The sequence below is a fragment of the Heterocephalus glaber genome, unplaced genomic scaffold (genome assembly GCF_053883595.1).
Source record: "Heterocephalus glaber isolate CG9 unplaced genomic scaffold, H.glaber_assembly_v1.0 deba00001509, whole genome shotgun sequence".
Classification (NCBI taxonomy): Eukaryota; Metazoa; Chordata; class Mammalia; order Rodentia; family Bathyergidae; genus Heterocephalus; species Heterocephalus glaber.
Genome location: NW_028258325.1, coordinates 10,216,366 through 10,235,387, shown reverse-complemented (window position 1 = coordinate 10,235,387; position 19,022 = coordinate 10,216,366). Strand labels below are relative to the sequence as shown.

At 43.6% G+C, this 19,022-nt stretch overlaps 1 protein-coding gene across 2 annotated transcripts in view; it reads right to left on the bottom strand.

The window, feature by feature from the left end:
• Positions 1 to 19,022, bottom strand: part of C1qtnf7 (C1q and TNF related 7) — a 98,680-nt gene that overhangs the window by 43,629 nt on the left and 36,029 nt on the right. The window contains exon 1 of one of the 2 annotated variants that reach the window (XM_004847263.3): positions 18,295 to 18,550. The exons of the other annotated variant lie outside the window; for it this stretch is intronic. The gene's annotated coding sequence lies outside the window, so the exon portion shown is untranslated. Of the gene's footprint in view, positions 1 to 18,294; positions 18,551 to 19,022 lie in introns of those variants that run through there. 2 annotated transcript variants of the gene reach the window in all.

Here is a 19,022-nt window from a genome sequence, read left to right as displayed (position 1 = left end):
TTTCTGGTTATGTAAGACATGGGTGATAGCTGAATTAAATGATAAATTTAGATAAAGTGAGATTTGCTACTGCAATGACAGTGTTCTGAGATCGCAATAGCTGACATTTGAAGGTTACTACAAGCTCAAGCACTGGGTTGAGTCTTTATTCGGTCATGTCCTTTAAGCAGTACCAGTTCTACACACATTCCTCCTGTCTAGAACATGATCTCCATTCTAGACAAGAGGCAGCCAAGGTTTAGATTTAGGAGGGAGCTGGCCCAGGTCACAGGGTAGCAGACCCTGCAGGCAGATGACATGGAGGGCAGGGTTTGCCCACTGCCTATGGGGCCTCCAGACATATCCACAGCTGCTGCCAACTGGCTGCTGCCAGGATGGACAGTTATGAAAGGCCATTCAGAGGTACCTGAGCTCAGCCTTGAGAGTTGAGTAGGTGATGTCCCCTCAGACAGGGGACCTGAGCTTGGGCCCAGATGGCCATGGAAGAGAGGTGCTGGGTAACTGCAGGTAGTTCATAGTGCAGAGTCTGTGAAGGTCAGTGTTGGAGGACAACACCTGAATAGAAGGCAAAAATCTGATAAAGATGTTTTGACATTAAATATAAGACCTTGGATACCAATGAGAGGCCAATGATAGATGTTAAGCATGAGTTTAATAAGATGAGCTCTGCCTTTTGTTTTTGGTAAGTGGATGCTAGCTGGGATTCATTAGAACCCTGGGTCATTCCCAGTTATCTATGGGAGAATAAAATTGAATAATCTTTATAGCCCATAAAGTCCTTTTTACTTGGGCCATATCTCAGTCATGATTGTAATGCAGAAATTAAAACAGCATGTGACCCATAACTAGCACTGAGTGAATTGTTGGATGAGTGACAGTAGCCAAAGCTGAGGAAAAAAAAAGAAGAAAGAGTAGTAGAATTGTGGGAGTGCTCATCTGTTGGTCGAGTTGAGGATGGCCTATTTAGGATGGGGGGAGATGAAGGTGGTGGAACTCTATTTTCCTGTGTACTTTTGCAACTTCTTGGAAGTAGAGCGATGTGGCCACCAGCAGCCATAGACAAATGCTGATGTGACTTGTTAATGAACTCGTTGGTTGTGGGCTGGGCTTTAGTAGGTAAGCCATAGGTGCCCTGTGACTGATCTAGGAATGAGGGTGAAGCTGATTCCATAGCATATTTCTTGCTTTCATTTCTCAGTCAGCATATTTCCAAGCAAAGCCTTAAGGACTCTGGGGAGTGTTCACAGCCCAGCTGGTGTTGAGTCCCTCTCACTCATTAAGTCCTTGAAAGTGAAGGCCATGACTTACTCTGGTCATACCCAGTGCTACTTGGAGCATCTGTGCTCCATCATTACCTATGGTGGGAGAGGTGGGAACCTATGGCAGGTGTGGCACAACAAGCTGTGTTAAAGCTCTAAAAATTTCATCATCACTGCTCTAGAGGTATTTCTGGGTGCTAGAAGCACACTGCTGCTTCAGAGTGGAGGTCACAGGGAATTTCAGAGTAGGGCTGTGTTTACTCAGTCCTGAAGCTGAGTAAGAGGTTCCCTCCCATCCACAGCCAGACCTTCTCTACCTCCATCTTTATCTCCTTCTCCACCTCCTTCTCCTTCTCCTTCTCCATCTCTGTCTCCTTCTCCATCTCTGTCTCCTTCTCCATCTCCATCTCCTCACCCCTTCAGAGCCTGCTGAAAGGTTGGCATCCAGGAGCCTCTTGCTGACACTCTGGGTGACACAGACCTTTTCTACCTTGGCCCTGCCCACCCACTCCCTGCTCCTCTTGCTTCTGTGCAGCCATTGTCTGATGTGACCCATGGCTCCTGGTTGATTCTCTCTCCTCATTGCAGAGGAAGATCCCTGTGGCCACGAATTTCTGTCTTGTTCACTTTTGTGTCTTCCATGTCTAGAAAAAGGCCAACACACAGTAGGCCCTCTATAAACACAAGTTGAATGAGTAAATGACCTTGTCTTGGTGCTAATGCTTAGGTCACCCACTTGTCCCAGCAACCTTATGAAACAGGCTCTGGCAGGCGAACTTTCTTTCTTCAGGTCACGCAGCAAGGAAATTACTCATCTACTCCTGAGAATTTCTATAGAGCCTCTTAAACCCAGAGATACCTACTCCCCACCCTACAAGTTCCGAATTGCAATCTTCAGGCATGGAGAACTGAGAGTCTGCATGATAACACACCCAGGAGACCAGGTGATTGAGAGAAAGGCCAGGGTTGGGAGTTTCCGGTTTGTTTTCCTAGGGGGATTTAGCAGCCTAGGGTCTGTGACTCTGACCTCCAAGGGAGGAACCTTGGCCCTCAAGGTCTGTCTCTGCACTCTTTCATTGCAATTGTTACGGTGATTTTTAGGTTTGAGGGTAGGAAATTCCCAGGCATTGACATCTGTTTTCTGGTCACTCTCATCTCTATTCTTTCCTTACACTCAAATTCCTCTTGGAAATTTCCCCTTGCTTCTTTTTGTAATTATTGGTGTTTATTGCTAAGAGATGGAGAAAGAAAACAGGCCCACAGGGAAGCAAGGCAGATGCTCCTGGCCTAACACTTCCCCTCACACCCTCTGTGCTCCCTGCCTCAGCCTCTGGCATCTGACCAGGAGCAGTCAGGTCACTTCCAGTGCACCTTGGAGAGGCTGAGCTGGGGGAAAGAGGGACATGGACGGTGTCGGTCGCTATGCGATGTGGAAGGCAGGGTGAATGCCCTTGGTGGGACTGCTGTTGATGAGGCAGCTGGAGGGGCACTGGGCCTGGGTGGGAGTCTGGTTCACCTGCTGGCTGCCCCGGCCTGTGTCTGTCCTGGGGGGCTGGGAGGATGGATCTGTCCACTCACTTCCAGGGGAATGGAGGACAGTGAGTGAGATCATGTGTGTCAGGGGTTTCTTGATGTACAGAGCTGTGGGCTGTGGTTACAGTAAGTGGAGAATCTTAGGCTACTGGCTGGAAATGGAGTCCTTTCCTGATGTCTGAATAGGTAGAGGGATTTAGGGAATCGGAAGGAAGCACAGTTCCATTCAGTTTAGTCTCTGTGGCACATCCCTAATATTTTCAGTTCATTTTGCCTCTCTTAAAATATTTCTAACAAATTCACTCAAACTACTATCAGTCTGTCTGAGGTGAAAGGAACACTCCAGAATACCCGGTAAAGCCCTTCGATCTAAGCTAAGGACCTGGATACTCAGGAACACTCCCTCTCTCCTCCTCTGCTCATCCTCCCTGCCTGCCATGTTGCAGAGGAAAAGAAGGAATGTGAGTTCTAGAGTCAGTCAGACTTGGTCTCAAATCTCAGTCTACTTAATTCTTTATGTGTCAGATTTTAACGCAGGAAATGGGGGATATGAATACCTAGTCAGTGGTTTTGAGAACCAATAACAATACTTAACATTTATAGAACTTCAGAACACACCCTTATATCACTTTACTTATATCACCATATTTAATCCTCACAATAATCCTGTGAGGCACACACCTTATAGATGACAAAGTTGATACAACCAGAGATTAAATAACTTGCCGAAAGTCACATAGCTAGGGAAGAACAAATCTATAACTCTTTGCTTTAACTCACTCTTGCAAACGGACACCTTGAATACAATGTCACCTGCATGGGCTGTGTTAATGGAAATCTCTTTGCCTGTGATGTCAACTACCCAAGGAGTGGTACCTCTTCCCTCTTGTTCTTTTCATTCCTGTTTCCCCCTTTTCAGCTCAAACTAAAGCCCCACCTCATCCATAAATCTTTCATTGGGTCTTGTTTGTATATAAACTTATTTGCACATATTTATAAGGAATGTGTGCCCTTTAGGTCATTAAATTTTTAATACTTTGTATTGTAGCTGTGAGACACAGGAAGTATTATTATTACTTCCTCTTCAGAGACAAGAAACAACGCTGCCATTAGAACAGGAGGCTGATGGAATTCCCAGCTCTATTCTGACTTGCACTGGGCTCCAGAGCTTCAGCTATTATGCCCGGTGAAGGAGGCTGACTTTTGCTATTTGCCTAATCTCCTATTTTTTCTTCTAGAAGAGTCTTCTAGGTTTCCTTTGCGACTTTCCCTCCTCCTTCCTCAGAACACACAGTACTGAGAAGAGGTTCCACATACCAGCATCTTAAGGCTACTCCCTTGCTCTGTTTGCAATGATTAGTTGATGGGAGAGCAAACAGCTGAGGGAGCCCACTGAGACTTGGTCCTGTGAGTCACCAATCCTGGGAGTTAGTTCGTGGGCTTCTTTACTGGGATGCTGAGCTATAGGGATGCAGACCTGCATTGCTCCTTCCCTCTCTCTCTCTCTCTCCCTCTCCCTCTCCCTCTCCCTCTCTCATTATAAGGAGAAACCTGGCCAACACTGAAGCCACCTCAGAGAAAAAAATTAAGAGAATTATGAGAGCCCAGACAGACCATATGCCTAGAGCACCTGGATTCAACAGAACCCGAAGCGAGATCTTGCCTATACTTTACTTATGTTCCTTAAGGAAACCCTGACCCCCGGTGGTTCCTTTTGTGCTCTGATGTACTTTGAGTCCATACTCTGTCGCTTTCAATTGAAGATATGGTAACTGAAGTCCCCAGATAGATCGCCTCTTGGGTAGGCGAATGGTAGGAACTGTGGCTAATTGTTCTTTTCCTATTTGTGTGGAAGTGCTGGATACTAACTAGGTGCTCATAAATGCTTGTCAATTCTTAATCCTGAATTGAATGGGAGATTGGACAGTTATTAGGAATTTTGATCTATTACCTTAAAAATCCGTACAGTGGACAATTCCTTTGTTGAGATTTCCAGGAAAATTTGGAATAACTTCTCTCTGGGGTTTTTCCCAACTTGCTTTATTTCCCACTGTGACCAACTATAATTCACATGGATTTTCCCTGGAGAAAGCCATAACGTATTTTTAGTTCTGTTTGTTCAAATTCTTCACGAAGATTTCTTACCTCTTAAGCTTGAAGAGCTAATGTTTCTGAACTGTAAAGTGGACCATCTCATGCTTCTCCTTAGAGTACTGCAGGGTACCTTGCTCACAAGATGAGTTCCCAGCTGTGGATCTATAGGCTTTAGGGAAAACACTGAAGCCATATCCAGTTTTTTAAATAGTCCCTTGGCCAGGCTTCAGTCCTGGTCTATCAAACACTCATCTAGGTTTTGCTGGGAAGGGAGGTTGAGCATGTGATTAAATTCATGATCGGCTGACTTGAAGCGTTTCTAGCTAGTGTAGATGGCCTGAGTCAGTTGGCTGAAAGTGCTGACGAGTAGAGCAGAGGCTTCCCTAAGGAGGAAGAAGTTCTACCTGGGACCATACTGGTTGCTCTGGCCCAATAGATCCAGGCTGTCTTCACTGGAGATCCTCCCTGGCCATTTCCAACTTCTGGCTGGCCCCACTTGACATCTATGTCCTGCTGGTTCTGTTTCTCTGATGGAACAGTGTTGTGTGCAACTGGCCAATCCCAGCCTCCTTGAAAGTGAAGACAGACAGATGTGTAGAGTTATATGGGACAGGAAGAGATCCTGTCATCTTCACAGGTCCCAAGGGCTTAGGGTGTGTCACAGAGACTAACAGGGTTGCTGGCTGAAGGGTGAAGACCAGCATGGCACACAGTTCCTGGTAACCTGACCCGGTGGGCCACCTCAGCTGTCCTTCCTGCCTCCCCAGCCCCTTACATTTTACCAGCAGGGTGACCAATGCACCTGAACCTCTGGAGATCAGAAAGAGACATCTCCTGGGGAGCAAGGAAGGCACCTAGGAGATTTCTGGGCTGTCCAAATAAAAATTCCTTCTTCCCCACTTCTGGTCCTCCACGGGAGAAGTGAAGAGAAGCTGTAGACCAGCATGGTTCTCTGGACCCCCACCTCACTCCCCCACCCACTGTCAGCCTCCCCAGCATGATGTGCAGTGAGACAGTCAGGGGAGTCTCAGCTCACCGTTACCCTTTAAGATTGCCCAGGCCACCGCTCCTCCTGTGGATTCCCTTCTCCACAGCCACTTTCCTGACCCCTCTCCCTCTTCTTCCTGACTCCCCAGGCCCATTCTCATTGCTCTTAGACATCAGGGTCACTCAGCAGTAAAGTCCCCTCAAATCTCCTCTACCTTCAAATCTCTCAAACCTTCTTACCATCTCGTCACTGCTACTTTTGTCCCTGCCCACATTGTATCTTGCATGAATTATTGCTGTGATCTCCATCCGTCTTCCTGTTCCTACCTGGGGAGAAGCCACCCAGCAGACAGAGCAGTGCAGAAGGCCTTGTGATGGCTGCCCTTCTTACTCAGAGGAAAAGCTGAAATCTCAGAGTGAGCCACAGAGCGTCCTGTGACCCGCCTCTCCTCACCGAGTTTCTCCCTCTTTCTCCTTTGCTCGTTCATCTCTGACCACACAGTATCTGAGCTGCTCCTCAAGCATGCTAGGCATGTTCCTGCCACAGGACACTGGCATGCACTGCCCTTCCTGACTAGAAAGCCATCCTCAGATGCGTACCTATGTTTATATCTCTACCAAGCTATGCTACCTATACCTATCTGCATGTATATCTATTCCCACAGATCTGCATGTATACCTATATACTCTGTATCTATACCTGTATCCACCTATCTGTATGTGTGGCTATACATACATATTTGCATGTAGGCCTATACCTATATCTCTGTCCGTATCATCATCTTGCTTGTAAAGGTTCATATCTAGATGTCTCCTAAAAGCCACATGCACTCATAGGCTGAGTTTTTGGAAGAGGATTGGACCATGAGGGCCTTACAGCTGACTTGGGGGGACCTGTTTTCAGGAGGCGGGTCACTGCGGCTGTGACCTGGAGGGGTATATTCTTGTCCCTGGCCCCTCCTTTTGCTCTCTGCTTCCTGGGCACCATGACTTGAGCACCTGTCTTCCACCATGCTCCTCTACTATGCTTCTGAAGCCAGCCACCCATGGACTGAAAATGGGAGCCCAAATAAACTTCTCCTCCTGTAAGTTTCCGCATCAGGTATTGGGTCCTTGAGAAAGTGACTGAGACATTGCTCTCCAACCTCTTTCACGTTTGCATTCAAATCTCACCTTGCTAAGGAAGCCTCCGCTGACCTTTCCTCTTTAAACTGCAAACCTAGCCACTCCTCTTCCCTTTCCCTGCTTAGTTTTATTTCCTGCATATATCATGATCCAACGTACTTCGTATTTCACTTACTTCTTTTTGTGTCATCTCCATATGTCAAACTCCATGAAGACAGGTATTTTTGTCTGTGCTTTTTTTTTTTTTTTTTGGTACCGGGGATTGAACTCAGGTCCTTGTGCTTGCGCAGCAGGCGTTGAAACCACTGAGCTAAATCCCCGGCTTGTCTGTGCTTTTTATTGCTGAGTCACAGGCATTGAGGACAGAGCCGAGTGCACATTAGGGACATGCGTTGGTTAAATGAAATAAATAAAAGCTACAGAGATTGGTAAACAGTGTTTGGTTGGGAACTGTGACCTTTCACCTTTAAAGTCTTCAGTGAAATATAGTTTATCTGTTCCCCAGTCTCTATCCACACAGTGCTTAAAAAAATCTCCTCTCACAAGAGACAGAGGAGAGCAGATGACCATCTTTTAATACATGGAATTTAAGCCACAGACTCCTGAGTGGGACCTCAGGGCCCAGCTGAGCTGGGCTGGGACATGAACGTCCTGCCTGCTCTTGGGGGAATAATACTGAGTGCCAGGAAAGGCGGCCCAGTGAAAAGGAGGGCAAACAGACAGCCTTTTCTTTTGGCTTCCAGGTTTTGAACACAACTGTCTGGTATTTTGAGTTTTCTGGCTAGTGAAATGCAATGCCATAAATGGAATAGTCCTTAGTCAAATTAATTACATTTTATTACTGTGCTGTGATATAATTTGTCTGTCCCAAATGAGAGCAATCTAATGTAAAATATAAACTGTAAAGTAGATGACCTTCATGTAAGTCCACGTTAGTTTGGCCTGTGACTTCTTCCTCATGTGACCTGTCACTGTCATTGAGATGGCCTGCCAGCCTGCAGGTGACCAAGCAAGGATGACAGAATCACTTCCCCTTAGCTTTCAGAACTCAAGTGAGAAGCTGCCAGTCACTCTTCTGCTTTCATCCCTGCCTCAGCTCTCCTCCTTCTGGGGAAGTTCGAGTCTTTGCAGACACAGTCTCCTTCCACTTCCTCTGACCTCAGCTCACCCTCAGGAGATGAATTACAGCCACGGGTATCCTTGCTCCTCCTAGAATCACCCAGGCACGGTCCACCCCCCTCCTCTCTTGCTTGCTACTCTTCATCCCAGAGTTCCACTCCAGACGCTGATCTCATAGAACTCATTCCTCCCTGCAGCACGGGGCCTTGCTGCGGCTTCCAGCCCTCTCTGGCCCACCTGTCTAAAGCAGTGTGCCTGTCCTTTTCTGTCCCTTCTGACACTTTCTTACTCATGGTCCTATCCTGTATGTGCTTGTGTTTTGTGTGTCCATGTACCTTCAATTGGACTCTGAGGGCCTGTTCTGGCTCTGATCACTCGCCATCCCAAGTGCCTACAACTGTGTCTGGGACTTTGTAAGTATGTAATCACTCCTGGCCTTGTGGGAGACTAGGACTTCTAAAAGATTAGCCAAAGAAACAAGTTCTTACTTATAAAAGATTGGGGAAGGGAAAGGAGGAGGGAGGGGGGAGAGAGAGAGAGAGAGAGACACACACACACACACACACACACACACACACACACACACACGCAGAGGTAGAACAATGTTCTCAGCAAATCCTAAATCCCAAGCTCCTAACCATTGTTTTCACAGGAAAATTCCATTGTGGGAGCACTGAAATTCTGGCTGGATCTGGACTCCTCCCCTTGATGTTTGGATGAGGAGCTGTAGGACAAATTGAAGAGGAATCTTGAGCCCCAAAACCTGCTGTGGTCTATGTGTCAGCTGCCTTCAAATCATAGCAGGAAACCCTCCTCAAACCAACCTTATGATTTTGAACAATCAAAAGAAGACACTAAATCTGAAACGTTGGAAGTCAATGACCTCATTTGGCTCAGAAAAGCTCATGCTTATTAAAATCTTCAAAGGCCAGACATAAAAAATGGCCCATATTTTAGACTATCTCTCTCATTTGTCATGTCAGGAACCATTTTTACAACACTGAACACAAAAGCTCCAGAGTTTAGTTTTCTTCCTACATTCCTCTTGCTGGCAAGTTTCCAGAATTTTCCATGCTCGTGGGTCACAAAAGAGAGAATGTGAGGTCAGAGGGTATCTCTAAGCATAGGCACCTGGTTGAAGGTATTTTCAAAACGAGAGGCGTCTAGAGAAGCCAGAGTTCAGGGTTATAAATGAAAGTTTCAGAAAGGCACATGTGTTTCACTTAAAAGGCAAATTTACGGGTGGCGCTGTGGGCTATTTTTATATGAGGTCTTTGTAGATGATCATTTGCTATAAAATTCGATCTGCTAAAGAGAGAAAGAAATGGATATCATTTTCCTTTCTAGTGTTTACTCTATGCCAAGCACCAGCTTAGGGCGCTCTCAGTACACATGTAATGGGCTAACTGTCTTGATGTTAGGCTCTGGTGGGAGTTCCAATCTCTTAGAGAAAAACAGAGAGCATCATTATAGTCTCTGAAATGTCTCCACCTTTTTAACTGGTTCACATTTCTGTCCATCTTCAGTTGCTTCTCTCCTGTCTTAGTGGATACAGGTATGAGTCAAGGTCTGTTCTTGTTCAATACCACACTCTCTACCCAGGTGGTTGTCCCACCTGGCCTTTTGCCTTTCCAAGATCCCTTGGCCCAGTCCTCTCCCATTCTCTGATATCATCAGTTTCTACTACTGGCTGATCATTTTCAACCAATACAAATGTTCAAGTCTCTTCCATTCTGAAATAATCTTAACTTGCCCCCTTTGACTGATCTGACCACCATCCATCTCTGTCTTTCCATGGTAAGTGGACCTGACATGTTAAAGTCATCTTGCAGGATGAATATGAAGAAAGCAAATCATCTCTCTCCAGGGATGCCATAGAGGCTACTACCTGGAAACATTCAGATGTGTCTAGCCAAGTATCTCTACCTTTAATTTGTATCTTCAAATTGGTATAGCTTGGAAATAATCACTATCTCTTTGGAGTATAGATAATGATTATTTCCAAACTATACCATTTTGAAAGCGCAGGTTTTAGATTGATTTTCCAGGTTTCATTGTTTGTTAGAGTGCCCTAGGTAAGGTCAACCAGAAGTTGGAGACTGACCGTGGTGGTTGGGAGGGGTGGTTGACCTGGGCATACAAGTATCTGAATGGGGAAGAGTGATGCAAAGGCACTAGAGGATTTAAATTGTTTTTGTTCTCTTTGCAGGGACTGGTATGGAAGATTCATGGAGAAAGTTATTAATGTCAGACAGGGAAAGCAATGTTTCCAGGAGAGCTTTTCAGGATGACATTTCTGGTGAAGACTCAAGTCTCTGGGTAAAAGCACAACTACTTTGGGAACCAGGAAACTCAACCTAAGGGAATAGCTTCCTCTTCACCTCTGCCCGGAAGTTAGCAACACTGGCTGCATGAAGATTATCAATTTTGGGGAAGACAGGTGATTACATGCTTCTCACTAATATTACCATCTCAAGACAGAAACCATTAGGGCTCATGATTTGTAACGTCCACTATGATTTGGATCACGATTTGCAAAGCAATTGGAGTTCATGAGGACAGGAACAGCAAGAAATACTTGAAGAGGTTGCTCCATGAGAGAAGAGAGCATGATATTGGATTTCTGGTGTTTCTCAAGAGGCCAGAGCAATGAAATGTTTCTCTAATAGAGCGGGATTTGTGTTTTAATCATCTCTGATATGATAGGTCCTAACAAATATTTTTTCAATGAACATGAAAAAATTAATTTGGTTGTACTTGGGCTCGGAAAGGGTGGTCTGCCTGCAGAGAGTGGTATAGTCAGTCTGAACAGCTGTAATCAAGCAGAATCCAGACTATTGTCTAGGACTAGAGTTGAGGGTATGGAAGAGATAGTAATGGAAGAAAGCTTGTCTGTAAGTACAAGGTGAGAAATCGGATGAGAGATTGAGAAGGGTATTGGATTCATTATGGGCAATAACATGGTAACAACTTCTCTAGTAGAAGGAAAGTACCCAACTCATGCTCTATTCTGTAGGGAGCTTTGATTCATCATCACGGGAACTTTATTTCAGTGATTTTCACATCAGTCAGGAATGATGGGTGGGATAGACATGCTCATTCCTTTCTCTCGATAAGAAAAGAGAGAAAAAGGTTAAAGAGTCCACGACTGAACTGTGCTCCAGAATTGTTTTCACCTTACCATATTGGAGGATTGAGATATTGGCTAAAAGCTAGATTGTTGACTGTGTAAATCTGTGGACTCTTTTGGCTTATTTGGTAGCTGCCTGACTTTTAGATTTTGCAGTGGTGACTGTGAGGCGATAAGCTTCGAAAATCCATCTTCAACTGAAAAGATCAGAGCAACATGGGGAGAGAATTAAAATAGAAAAGAATCCAGTTGAAAACCTGGCTCCATGGTTGAGAGGAGGATAATGTATTGAAACAGTCAAGTGGCCCTGTGAAGGCTTTTATTTCACATCCCAACAACACAGAACAAATTGCACCAATTCCAGGAATTATATCCCCTGCTAACAAACATTGCAGTCACTTTTTAAAATGTCACCAAATGACTCTGTTTTGTAACAAGTCGCAAGCAGATGGCACTTCGAAGCATATGATGCATCTTGGAAAACAAAATCACTTAGACATTTTTGTCTGGTTTGCGAAGATAAAGCGATGAAACCCCAAATAAAGAAGCTTGGCGTGCACTGACAGGGAGCCAACACCATTCAGGGGATTTGCTCTAATTTCTTGTAAAGGGTTGGTTCTTCAGTTGTCAACTCTGTCTCAGTTGAGTTTCATGAATTTTTATGAATTTGGTGGGTAAAAGGTATAAAGCAACAGAAACGTGAACTACCATTTCCTGAATGCCTACTGTGTACCAGCCTCTTCATACAGTATACAAAGTTTATGTAGCTCATTTGATAGTGAAGCAGTCCTGTGGGTAGCTATTTTGGTGCCCTCATTTTAAATACAAAGAAATGGAGATCCAGAGACGTCTGATACCTAGTTATGTATACAGCTGGAATTCAGAGCTGAATCTGACACCCCAATCCATTTCATCAGATAGAATTCTGTCCCTTCCTGACTTTACTGGTTATTCTAAAAATATTTTCACATTCAGAAGAAGGATTAAATATTAAAATAGATGCAGTTGGTAAAATGTTTATGTAATACAGTCTTATTTATGTATCAAATTCCAAATGTATATTTTCCAGAATAAGAATTTATAGCATATATTGATAAATACTCACTCAAGATTCATTCCAATTCATTTCCCCTTGGTTTCTTTTCTATATGAAAGATTGGAAAGCAAAATATATGGATTTTCAGATTTCCTTCCAGCTAGGATGGCTACCCTATGTTTGGCCAATAAGATGCACATAGCCAGTCTTGGAAGAGGGCCTCTCATCCCAAGTTAAAAGCCAAGGTTTGACAAGGAAATGATATTTATTGTATGGAATACGAACTCAACCCCAGGCATACAAGAGCTATAGTGACACCACAGAAATGAAAGCCACATGCTCACTTTGGTGGAGTAGGAATATAGGAGACCGCTTTTCTGATGGCAGCCTGTTCATCCCTGAACAACCTACCTCTGACTTTCTCATTATGTGAGAAAAATAAACCCCTTAAATGTTAAAGAAACTGTGTCTTCAGATACTTACAGAAAAGTACAATCCTGATACATATAATAGGATTTTAAAAGGCATTCCTATTTTCTAACAGAGGTTAATTCCATGTCAGGTTTTGCCCTATTTGTATGAGTATTTTCAAAACATTGGAAATTAGACAATATTTTCTTTGGAATGGTGTTCATTTTGTTGGGCACAAACAGGAACCAAATTGTGTCCCTTCTTGGTTGTGGGAAAGTGGTCAGTGCAACTGTAATCTAAGAGAAAATGGCCCATCTGGGTAACTGGGACATCACTTCTGCCCAAAGCCATGGGCATAGGGTAGGGCAGGGAAGGAAAGAGGTCTAGACTCTGTATGACCCTGCTGTTTTTCTTGGTGTGGGTGTAGACTTGGGTTTTGATTGGAAAGTTGAAAAGGGAACTTGAGGAATCATTTTTGTGTATCTTTTCACCTTGGAAAAGGACCACACTGAAGTCATACCAGACATATAGGATAACCAATCTGGTTTTAATAGACCTCTGAGGAAGACAATTTCTCAGCTTCTTCCCTTAAGAGGCTATTTCAACATTTTAAATCTTGCAGTATATTCTTCTTTTACTTAAATAGAATGCGTATTGCATCTGAAAAAAGGTGCCCTTTATTTCTCTAAGGCCGTGTGTAGACCAGAAAGTTAGCAGGTTGTACAGCTAGGCAATCTAGGGTTAAGAACTATCTGGTGAATATCCTTGTGACTTAAATGTACCAGGCATCAGTTCCTCCTCTGTGAAATAAATGAGGCAATATCTGCACTGCACTCCCTAGGATCATGGTGAGGAGCCAATGCATGTAAAATGCTGGGAACATTGTTTGCCATAAAAGCATTTAGTAGCTATTCCCTTTTCTCTTCCTCTCTCCCTGGGCAGCAGATCACCGCCATTCTCTGGTGAGCCCTGAGGAGCATCATGAAATTACTCTACAACTTTCTCTACTACATGCTCATCAACTTCAATTTTTAAATGTCATCCTTTTTGCTCTTACTTTTCAATCCTTGAATCTTAACATGAGAACTTAATTTTCAAAATAATTTTTAGAGATGTGTTTTGCAATTTGGGGCCATTTCATGCAAAGTAAGCCCCCCATAATTGACTGGTACATTTTATGTTGCTGTGCACCTAAACTTCTTGGTCTAGGTTGTGGGTCCATAATTGAGGTCTCCGTTATGGTGACAAAGGCAAAGTGGAGCAGTGAGCCGATCATCTGGACTGTGATGGCCAGGAATGTTCTGGCGATAAGTGCTTGCTTAACTGAAAGACAAAGCCTGCTTTTGTGCAAGTTCTCTGCACCTCGACCTTCACTTTGGGTAGACACTTTCTCAGACCAACTGAGGTCTGCCGCACCATTTTAAGAAAGGAAACATTTCAGACCAGGACTGTTTTTAAAAGCTGTACACAGGGCTCTTGGCAAATAGACTGTTGGATTGGCTGACTGCTGGCAGCTTTGCATATTGGCTGCATGAACTTATGTACAATTTCAGATTGAAGCCACATATGAAGTAATTGTGAAGCCACACAATTCATCCTTCAAAATCTGCCATGTGGTGGTTCTTGTCTGCTCCAACTATGGAATCGCTAGAAACTGTGATGATTAAAGCTTTTCTAAAAATCATTAATTAATTTTCATTTACTTAGAATTTATTATTATATCTATGATGAGGAAGATCAGTATTTTAAATGCCTAGGAAATGGAATACAAGAACGAAACAACTACCATAGTAGAGTTTCATTCAGAGATTTTTCCCCCCTTCTTTTCCTATAATTACTCATAGAACAAGATACTAAGACAGAGAAGGGAAATTCCAGAGTAAAGTTTCAGGGCTGAAAGAAGCCCCATAGATTTAATCCAGCTCTGTGATTTATAGGAGATGAAATAGCCCTGAAAAGATTTTCAGTGACTTTTCTTGTGGCAGGTAGTTAGCCTAACCATGGCTTTGTGTTATTGTGTTTTTGTATGAGTCAAGTCAGTACTAAAAGCCACAAGACTCTCAGCAAAAGAAGAGTCCTCTTCCTGGGACCTGCTAGTCATTCTGTCCATCACCATCCTTTATGCTTCTTACAGTGCTTAGTCTCTGAAGTTGCACTCTAGTTTATAATTCTGTTGTTTGTCACTTTCTTTAAAGTTCAAGCTCCAGAAAGGCAGAGACTTTGATTCTTGTTCACTTTTTATAATTAGAATGATTGGCACATAGTAGGTCATCAGTAAATACTTGTGGATTGAGAGAGCAGAGCTAAAGAGGAAAGGAACCCTTTTTGTTATGCACCTGTCATGCTAGGGCACTGTGGCAAGTTCTTTATGCCTGTTACACAAACTTAAGAGGTAGATGATGTGCTTGGGGTCTTGAAACGAGGTAAAGAGAATTCAAAGCCAGGGACAGTTCCCTTCAAATCCCAACATTTGCCACCACAAGAAATTACTTCCACTGTTCAGTGGTTCCCGCTCTGTGACATACTCCATGACCTCTTCCCCAGACATCTAAAGTTCCCCAGATGTTAAGCATGTGTTTGGCATCCTCCTTTAGTTTTTATCTATTTGTGCCACAGCCATAAGAGTCTCCAGAGAAATCAACCTGAATACATTTATTCAGCACATTGAATACTCTCGGTTGCTGTTTCTCTATATAAAGTATATTGAGTAACTTCTTTTAATAGATACTATATCTTACTTCTAACTTGTTGATGAATTCTATTGAGTTGTACTAATTTTCATTACAGAGAAAGAAATCTTCCCATCTGCTGATCACGGAAGCCTGATGCAATCAAAGGGGTTGATGAGAAAATGTTGAGATGCTCCCAAGGCTTAGAAGGTGACATATGCCAAAAGATGAAGAAAGCACTGGAATATCAACAAGATAGTAAATAACTCTGAAATACTGTTGATTCTAACTACAGGATAATCCACAGATTTGCGTGGCAAAAGAAAGCCAAATCTCTTGTCCTTAACAGGACATTTTACCTTTTTTAGGTGAAGGTCATATCAGATATGACAATTTCCACTTTTCCCAGATTAGAGAACTGGCTGAGGAAACAGTCAAAGCTTGACACACATTGGAATCATGTGGAGAATTTACTAACAAAGGGGCACAAGTACCTGCATTGGTTAATAAGGTATTGACAGTGACAATTATCATTGGTTAGAATCTCACTCTTCCCACAGGGCAGGTGTAGACCTGACTATTTTACAGATCAGCAAGAAAAGAAAAGAATATAGGGTCATGGGAAAAGCCCTGGATTTGGAATCCGAAGACCTGTTTAGATCCCAGTCCTGTTAAAGTCTAGGTGTGTGGGTTTGAGCAAGTTTCTTCATGTCTGAGTTTTGGATTGCTGGTCTGAAGTCATGGAGGTTAATTAACATTCATGGAGATGGGCACTGGGAGAGTTGATAAAGCAATGCATGAGAAAGAATCCAAAAACAAAGGGGAAGGGGGAGGTGGTTAAAAAGTGGACTTTCTCACTTACCATCAAAGCAGATCATTTACTTCCAAATCTCAGCCCTGCCTGTCATCTAGCTGTGTGGCATGGGTGAATTAACCTCAATTGGCTTCATTTTTTTCATATGTGGAAGAGACTAAACAATACCCACAGGTAATCCCAGCTGAAGCTTGCTATCATAACTCCTATGCTCTAGTAAGGGAACAGAGGCCCAGGGGAATTAAGGAACCAAGCCAGGATCCTACAGAGGCCAATTTGGCTTGTGTTCCCAGGCACTCTGGACTCAGATCCTGTGCTCTGTGGCAGGGACGACCCCCCCAACACACACAGAGCAGGTGAGGACGCCTGGCCAATCAAGGGCTCAAGATGTGGCACATACTCAGTAAATATTTCCTAATACTTGAACAATTTCCTTTCACATTCCAGGCAGCAGCCAACTCATTTAGCTATTGTCTGTGGAAATGCGAGCTTGATTAGGGTGCATAAAAATGACAAACATGTTTACCTAAGACAGCACTGTTTCTCATTTGGTTTGCATTGCTGTCAGTGCACTAGGCATATGATACCTATCTATTAGGTAAAGGGGAGAGACAGGTTAGAGATCAGCTCAATCTAAAGGCCAAGATGACTTCCTTATTGAAGGGCTAGCCTAGGATTGGGTTGTTGTTATAAATTCCCAATAACTGAAACCTTTCCACTACCTGGTGGCTTTGAACTTTGAAAATGCCTCAAGCACGTGATGATGGTGATCATAGATGTCCTAAGAATGGGACTCCACTCATCCTGGATGCCTGTATGTGAACCAAAAGCACTCAAAGAGAAGAAGAGAAGTCAGATCATCAACTAGAGTCAAAGGCAATTATTTTTGTTCATTTGGGAGCATTTAGCGAGCAGAGGGAGTGGAAGGGAGCACTATGTAGGCGGAGGTGGTGGAGCCTTACTATTTAAATCACATATAGGGACACACTGCAAGATGGAATCTGATAGTGGAACACAGGGTGAGATCTTGGGACATAGGTTCCATGCAGTCATAGAACTTGGAGCCCTGAAAAGGGACACAAGCCAGGTTTGGTGTCATATGCCTGTAATACCAGTACTATGGGAGACTGAAGCATGAGACTGGCAAGTTCGAACCTAGCCTGAGCAACTTAGCAACACCTTGTCTCAAAAAAAAATAAAGAAGGGGCTGTGAGGATATAGTTCACTGCAGAGGTCCTTGTTCATTCCCCAGTTCAACTACCAAATAAAGTAAGACACATGTAGGGTCTTGTGGAGCAAAATTTCATCAAAACAAAATTATTTCCTTTAAGTTAGTTTTACTCCCTCATTTACTTCCCAATCGTTAGCCACAATCCGATTTAAAATACTTGAAAAAGAAATACACTAATACCGTGCATCATGTATGAAATTATGCAATGCATTTCTATAATTGCTATTAATTAGAACCCATATTTTTACCAACAAAGGTTAGATACTCAGGCTCCTATAGTGCAATGATTATGTTATCCCCCACAGTAACAGGGCACGATGAGCACATTGATTAAATTGTAAAATACAGAGTAAATCAGCACTCTTAACCAAAAATAAATTGAGCATGGATTTTTTTTTTAACACTGCAAAGAAATCACAGAACAATATCAACTTTAATGCTTCCTTTTTTCTCCGTGAAACTCCTACAGTACATGAAAGGAAGGAAGCATGTTAAACTCGAATTGCACAGGCACAGCCTTGATGACAATTCTGTTTTTCAGGAGGAGGCCACAGAGTCACCGGGCTGTGTTTCACCGTTTGTGTCTCACAATGTCTGTGTCCTCTTCAGCCTAGATCTGCAGCTAGGAAGGAGCGTGACCAACGAGAGCTTTTCAAAACAAACCCTTCCCCATCAAAGCCACGCCAGACGACTTTCACTTTCCCTCTTTGGCACAGCGGAAGCATCCCCCAGAGATGCTTTATTGACTAAGCCTCAGTCACTAAACACCCCGAACATCGGAGAAGACACAAAGAGAATAACACCACCATGAGCCAAAGGACTCCTCTCTAGGAGGAGAAAAGCATGAAGATACTCGCATGGAAGAGAGCACGGAAAGTTTACTTACAGTGCTCGAAGGACCGTCCAACAGCTGGGCTCTTTGAACTCAGTGCACACAGATGTGGAGCATTTGCTCAAAATCCTCTATCCTCTGGCAGCGAGGAATACTCATAACTCTGTGTGGCTTCAGATTGATAAGTAATTTCCTGATTTGTTTTCAAAAGTGTTCTTCCAGGCTTTGTACGGTGGCAGAGAAAGGGCGCGTGCAAGGCTAAGGCATGCAGTGAAGTCGTGACCACCCAGCCCTCCAGATTGCTTGAAGGAGGCTTGTGGACAAAAATAAATATCCTCTCCTATCTGCTGGCTCGCTCCCCAAATCACATTTGGGAACAGTGCAGTCTTGACAGTGTTTTAAAAGTGTAGTGTTGAACGCTTTCTCATCTTTCATACTGGGGAAACCAAGGCACTTCTAGCTGGTCTTTGGAGACCAGTTGTTGTGATCGTTTCTTACCAGCCATTTAAAAGGCCATCAAATTCAGTCCCATCTGTGGACAGTGGAAGGAATGAAGCACAGGGCTTGCAAGACTCCATTAGGAGTCTGGAACAAAAGAGCCTCGTGATTGATGAGCCAGTGCTCTGCCCATGTCTAGGAGGCTACAGTAGACCCAGAAGTTTGAGATCTGGCTCCTGACCTCTAGGATATATGTTGCTGAACAAGGTCTTTCAGGTTAGGAGCCTCAGTTCTCACAGCTACAAAATGGGATTCATGAGAGTGATCCTTGCTTGGTCATATAG